The following is a 7,064-nucleotide window of genomic DNA, read 5'->3' as shown; positions in this document are numbered from 1 at the left end:
TGACCTGAATGCCAGCCACTTGTGCATATCCTTTCCTGTGTGGGTTAATTGAAAAATCCTGGGCCAATGTCTAAGGACACTGAGATCTGACTGTATACAGGAGAGAGACTTTGGGGGATGTGTAGAGGAGCCTGACCCTTCAATTGAGCAACGTGAGTTACAACCAGCCCTTCAGAATGAACTGAGTTTGTAAGGCAAGGATCCAAAGTAACGATAATAAAAAATAAACAAAAAATTGTATAAAGTTATTACAAGAAGAATCCATAAATGAATATGAAAACTTTAGCTGATGCAAATTCTGGTATAAAGTCATCAATAGGAAGAAATTATAATAAAACACATTGTTATATATTGGGTATCATTAAATAAGCAATTTCATGTATGTCTCACAACATAAAATGTCAAAAATAAGAAGATATAAAATGATAGTTAATAGAGTTTAGAAAAGAAAAGGAAGAGAATGACAACCATTTTAGAATGAAAGGTTAATTTTAAAGTGTCCAAAGAAGAATACATATAATAGAGTGGATAGTACAGAGACAGAGAGAAGCAAAAAACTGAACTATGCAAGAATCTAAAGAATTAGACTACCTGTTCTCACTCTATTGGAATAACAGTAACAGAACATAGCCCCCTGTTTTTATAAACAATTATAGAATGACAAAAATATTTGGATAAAAACATTGACAAATATTTTATTTACAAATACTGAGGGGGTGAAGGGAGGGCAGGGATAAGGGGAAAAATGAGAACCAAGTCCTGTCGTGTAAAGGTACAAGATCCCAATGATGAATGTAACTGTACTGTATACCTAAAATGTGCCAATAAACTCAATGAGAAAAACAAAACAAAACACTGAACAGCAGACAGTACAGGGTTATGGTCCCTAAAGAATGGAAACACTGGAGGAAAAATTTACCTTCACCCCGAGTTTTTGACTGGGGCTCATCTAACACTATTACAGTGAGTACTGGAATCCATGAAGAGAGTAAAAGTTTCTCTGGGTGGAAGAAACAGAGACCAGAGTTGGGGGTTACTGTGAGGCTGAAATGTGTAGCATGTAATGTCAGAGAAGAGTATATATTTGGTAAAGATATTTCCCAAATCTGCAAAGGGCCCTCTTAAATCTTTGGTTCACTGCTGATCTGCACATATACAATGTGTTGTTGTTCCAGTCATGGCAGAGACTGGGGGACTGTGTCCTGATCTGTCTTAGAGATCACCTAGAGTTAAGAGATGCTGAATTTCTGACCAGCCAGTTTTGAACATCTCAGCTGGGCATTTAGCTGAGATTCTGAAAACTCCCTGCCTACACTTTCCCTAGTTATAGTTTTTTTTTAACTTGTTTAAAATAACTAAAAATAAGCCATAGAACAATCAAGCTTATCTTCTAAAAATTATCTGCCAGAAAACATCTCAAAAATTTTCAGTTGAAAACAGATAAATTTAGGTTCTTAATTCCATAATATACTAAGAAAAGTGCTATATCTGAGAAGAAGGAAAAGGTAAACCACAACTGAAAGAAAAAATTGATAAATAGAAAAACCTTAAGGATAAAACATATACTGAATCAGCAGGCAAATTTTAAAGTAGTTATAAATGCTTGACATTTAAAAGAGAAGGTAATATAAATAATGACACAGTAGGCAATATTAACAGAAAAGTGGGATGAGTTAAAGAGAACCAAGTAGAAATGTTAGGACTAAAATATACTGTACCTATTTTTAGGTAGGAATAATAGCACATCAGATAATGTAGAAGAAATATCAATGAACTTGAATAAATAGCAACAATAACTATAGAAAGTAGAGCCAAGAGAAAAGTAAAGTGTGAAAAAAAAGCCAAGATAGTATATTGGTAATCTAGCAGACAAAAATGAGCTGTCCAATAGAGATATTGATGCCCGTAATGGTCCTGCAGAAATAACTTGAGATTATTGAATCTTTGGAAAAAAATTATTGCTTTACTCTTATTCTTCACTTTATTAAAGATAATTTTAAAATTTTTACCTTTTATTGAGAGTATCTGTAGGTTTTGGTTGGACTGCATCATCAGGATATTTTTGAGAATTTTTCTTTGTCTCTGGTTGGAACTATTTTACTCCAAAGTTGTTTGATTGTCTTTGAATTAATCCTGCTTGGCTTTTGCAGAGTTTCTCAATCCTATGGCTGGATGCTTTACTTCTGCTTTGGAAATGTCTTAGTTGTTATACATTCAAATACTGTCCCATTCTTCTCCAGCTTTCTGGTCCATTCATTCCATGCATATTAGGACTTATCACTATGCCCCATCTACATGATATTCAGCCAGGTTTATCTATTAATTTATTTTTCATTTCACTCATTCTCTAGTCTGTTAAACTCATTTTCTGAGTTAATTTAATTTCAGTAAATAGTTTGTCAGTCCTGAAATTTACTTTGACTCTTTTTTATAGACACTAGTTTTCAGGTAAACTTTTGCTTCTATTTCTTGATTGTCTCAATCACCTGGTTATTTTAAGCATGAGTCTCACTATTTAGCCTATTTCTATTGTTTAATTTTGCTCAATTGTTCCTGTTCATTTGAGTAATTTTCAAAAATTTGTACTACTTAGGAAATGTGATGTAATCTAACACAGAGGATTTAATCTTTTCTTGTTGGGAAGTTAGGGTGTTGGTCAATAATCGAGATGCGGTGAAAGCCGCATTTTAGGTCTGGCTAGACCTGGTCCATTTTCAGTTTCATCTCAGTTGAGGATGATCCCCTGAGATTTCATGTTGAAATTGTCCTGTCTTTGGTGGAAGCTGATAAGCAACCCTCAGAATGACAGTCTAATAAACCTGCCCAGAAACATAACGTCTGGTTCTATTTGTATTTGTCATCATTTCTGAATCTAAAATTCTTTCATATTTTATGGAATATGGTACCTTGGGACCTATACAGACCGTACACCAAACATGTGCAAAAGCCCTTTTGGAAAGCCAGAATGACCACGAAAGTGACTTTGAAAGAAGTGACTTTGAAACTTTGAACTCTAGGACTGTATGACTGTGTAATAATTTTGATAGGATCCAGGTGCCAAGGTGAGAGCATTTGCTACATGCAGATTCACTTATTTATCGGGGTTTTATATATATTAGTATCAAAGAACAGGGGAAATAAATGAGTGAGCTCTATGTTACAAAGCCTTGAGACAACATGAGCATCCAGTGCGAGCGCACTTCCTCTGACAAGCTCAGGACCTCACACTGGCGCACAGTTTTGCACATCGGACGTTTCCAGCCCATCTTTTTGGCTTGAAGGGCATCTAGCGAACCTCAGTGGGGAACCCACCAGGAGACGGAAAGCACATTTGTGTTTGCCTTGTATTTTGTTGCTTATGCTCGTTAATGGTTTTGCCACAGGCATGATCCACACAATCTTTTCTGGCCACAAGATTGCTGTTGGGTTTCCTCTATAATATGAATAATTTGACTGTAGGCACGCACGTCGTCTGGTTGCGGTTAGTTTCAGTCTCTCACTATGGAGGAAGCTCTGCCCTGGTGGGGGCACGGAGTCTCCTCTCATGAATACTCAGGCATTTGTTTCACAAGAGGCAAAACTTCCAAGGATGAGACAAGCCCTAGCCGGATAACTGAAGAGTAATGGGATGGTGAGATGAGAGAAGCCACCACGCTCTCCAGGGAGGACAGCCACAGCTGGTCTGGTCTGTTAAAGTAGTGAGTTGCTGAGAAAAGAAAGTATGTCAAATCTCCAATTGTACCCAGCTGTTCACCACCTCCAGATGGACAGGGAGAGTTTAAATGCTCCCTTCCTCAACTGGACAAAGAAGACATTATTCTACACAAATGTCTGTTCTGAAATGTGTGTAGCAGCTGCAGATTGGATGTCTTGGTGATAAGCCTAACCAAAAAGTTCTTGAAGTAGAAGCTTCATAAAGAAAGGGAATTTTTAGGTTCCACAAACTAAAGACAAATTACTTTGGTGTGCCTCACGAGCTGCTGGGCCACTCTGTCTGCTGTCGCTTTCCCAAATACAATGGTAAATCCTTGGGTCTGTAAGGAGGAGACTTTTGCTGTTAGCTTCTAATTTTTCCACAAGAAATCTTATTTCCTTTGTTCTGGAAAGCCATGTTTGCAACAAGATCCCACAAGGGGGGAATTCTTGAAAGTGTTTTAAAATTTATAAGAGCTATAATCTCTTGTTGTTAATTCTCAAACTCCTTTGTGATTTGCACTTGAAAATCCAGTCACATGAACAAAATAAATTAAAGCATTTTTTTTTGTTCTTGGGAAAACAAATTCACTTATTATGGTATGAATATAATAACTATATTGCTTTCCATTTTAAAAAAGGCAAACTTTTGAGATGAGACCTCATTTGGAAGAAACTAGAAAGTGGAATGGAATTTTTACTTCAAATTTGCACAAAACTCAGAGAATATAGTTCTCCTTTTGAAAAATCACTTTCTTCCTGGATCTGTCTGTAATAAATGAACTTGGTTTAGACAGCCAGAGACACTCAATGACTTTCAGATGACTGCATGACTTTCCCTAGGCAATTTCACTGGCTTGATAGAACCACTGGATTCTTTTCCTTTTTTCTTTTCTTTTTTTGGTTTTTGGTACTGGGGATCGAAAGGGTTCTTTTTCTTTTGGTTCACAATCCAAGGTCATCATCTGCTTTCTTTCAGCTCACTGTTTTAATTTCAGAGGAGGCACAAATGAGAAACCCCTCCCACAACTCTGAAAGGTCTCACTCTGCCCACTACTTAAAAAACAAATAAATGTTTTCTTTTTCCATCCTTAGGTGGGGCTGTGCTGCTTTGCATTCTGGGATACAGTTTCTCTAGGGCAGAGATTTTTAACTTTTTTTGTTGGTTCATCTATTTATTGAAAATTGGATGAATATATAGATTGTCTGCATTCTCCCTCCACGTGCATACCTATCTAAAATTTAGCTTTCAATATGCAGGTTGCTGTGAAGCTTCCTGAGTATATTTTATGTACACCAAGTGGGGAATCCCTGCTTTCAGAGCATGTGGAGTAGATATTCAAAGCTAAAGCTTTGGTGAGAGACAAACATAATTTTGGGAACCACTTCTGCCGCTTAATAACTGTGGGACTTTCAACAAAATAATTAAAAATATCAGTGCATCAGTTTCCTCACCTATAAAAGGAAGGTTACAGCACATACCTAATGGTTATGCTATGGGGGTGTGTGTGTGAAGTGCTATGTAAACCCTGAGAAAGGAAGACAGGCATCACAGTCTGTAACCTTGTACTGTGGCTCACAAAACAGATAATGTGCTTCAAACCATGACACACAGCACAACTATCAAAACTCAAGTTGTTTGAATACGAGCTCCCTCCAAACTGCATATTCTGAGGTGATCTTAGGAAACCCTGCTTCCCCATCGCCCTACAGAGACCCGTGTGTTCCCAAGATAAGGCCACTGCCCCATCCAGCAAATCATCTGATTTACCAGTCCCTGCCCAGGTCCTGATTAATGACTGTCCTCGACTTAGACAATAACTTTCATTTCCCAGTGCCCCATTTGAGACTCTACTCATACTTTAGAGGATCCACACATTTCTTTAGTGGTCTTTGCGTGTGGGCTTCCATAACTACTAATGCCCCTGGAGTGCAGGAATTGTCTTTTCCTCTTGTCTTTATATGACATCACTCTTCCAAACCCGGCTTTAATTTGAGGAACCAAAATTTTCCTCAAAGCATGTTGGATTTGTTTATAATTCTCAGTTTTAGGGCCTCTATCCAGCAATCAAGGAGCAAGATCGAGTGTGAAGCTATCTGATTGAGTTATTAGCAGTCCTTCTCTACGAATTATACCATTCTATAGTTATTAAACAAGGATGATACTGCATAAAGGTAAAGGGAAAGACAATTCCTGCACTCCAGGTCTTCGTGGTAGTTAAACAAAGACCATATAAAGTATGAGTAGTGTCTCAAATGGGTATTAGGAAAGGGAAGTCATAGTCTGGTTATAGAACAGTTATTAATCAGTAATTAAACACATCCTTCTCTGTTAATTACATACTTAAATAGTTTTGCCCATTTTCTCTTGAATTTGTTGCTCATTTAGTGAGATGAGCCCATTATTTCTGATATGAGTTGCAAATATTTCCCCTCAGTGTGTTGTTGCTTGTCATTAACTCTGTGCATAAATTTTTGTTTATTTTAGTTTGTATTTCAAAAGAAAACTTACTTTCATGTAGACAAATTGTCATTGCTTTAATGATTTCCTCATTTTGGCATTGTAAATGTTTCCTCACCAAAGATAAAGTTCATCGAGGGGAAATAACCAAACAAAACAAGACAGTTTGTGAAAAGACCAAACTGTGGTGAAAATTTGAACACAATTTTAAAGGCATGGCCACGGAACATGAAGAGATGAACACAGCATAAAGGAATGGAAAAAAGGAAAGAATAAACTTGGAAAATAAAAGCAAAAATGTGTGGTAATTTACTGGTCAATGAAAGTATCATCTAAAACCACTAAGAAAGATATGGCTGGCTAGTCAATAAATGGAACTGAAACTGTTGGGTAACCTCTGGGGAAAAAAAAGTGAATTTGGAACATTACCCTGGATAAATTTCCAAGAGAAATATATTTAAATTTGAAATAAATTTGAATAAATTTAAATGTGAAAAAATAAACTCCATTACAATTCTCAAGCAAAGACAGGAGAATTCTGCATTAAACTTAAGTTTTCTTTACCTAGTATTATGGATATTTGGTAGTTGTCTTCTTCCCTCACATGATTTCATTTGCATTAAATGTTTAAATTTCATATAAATAGATACAGAGAGTACATTAGTAGTTGCTGGGTGGGAACAGATACTGAGTAATTGAAAATGGTTGTGGGGATATTTTGGGAATGATGATAATATTCTAAAATTACAATGTGGTCATCTTATAATTACTAAATCATAAAGTGTAAATAAGGATCAAAAGGCATAATAGATATTGTGAAATAGAAAGAAAAAAGGTCCAAAGGGGAAGTGGAAGTGGGGGATTGGGGAAAGGAAAGAAGGGAATGGAAATAATATGAGAAAATGAAAAA

This window comes from Fukomys damarensis, unplaced genomic scaffold (assembly GCF_012274545.1).
Source record: "Fukomys damarensis isolate Sample0158 unplaced genomic scaffold, DMR_v1.0_HiC HiC_scaffold_7, whole genome shotgun sequence".
Taxonomy (NCBI): Eukaryota; Metazoa; Chordata; class Mammalia; order Rodentia; family Bathyergidae; genus Fukomys; species Fukomys damarensis.
The sequence above is the reverse complement of the archived record's forward strand: the minus strand, read 5'-3'. Positions refer to the sequence as shown.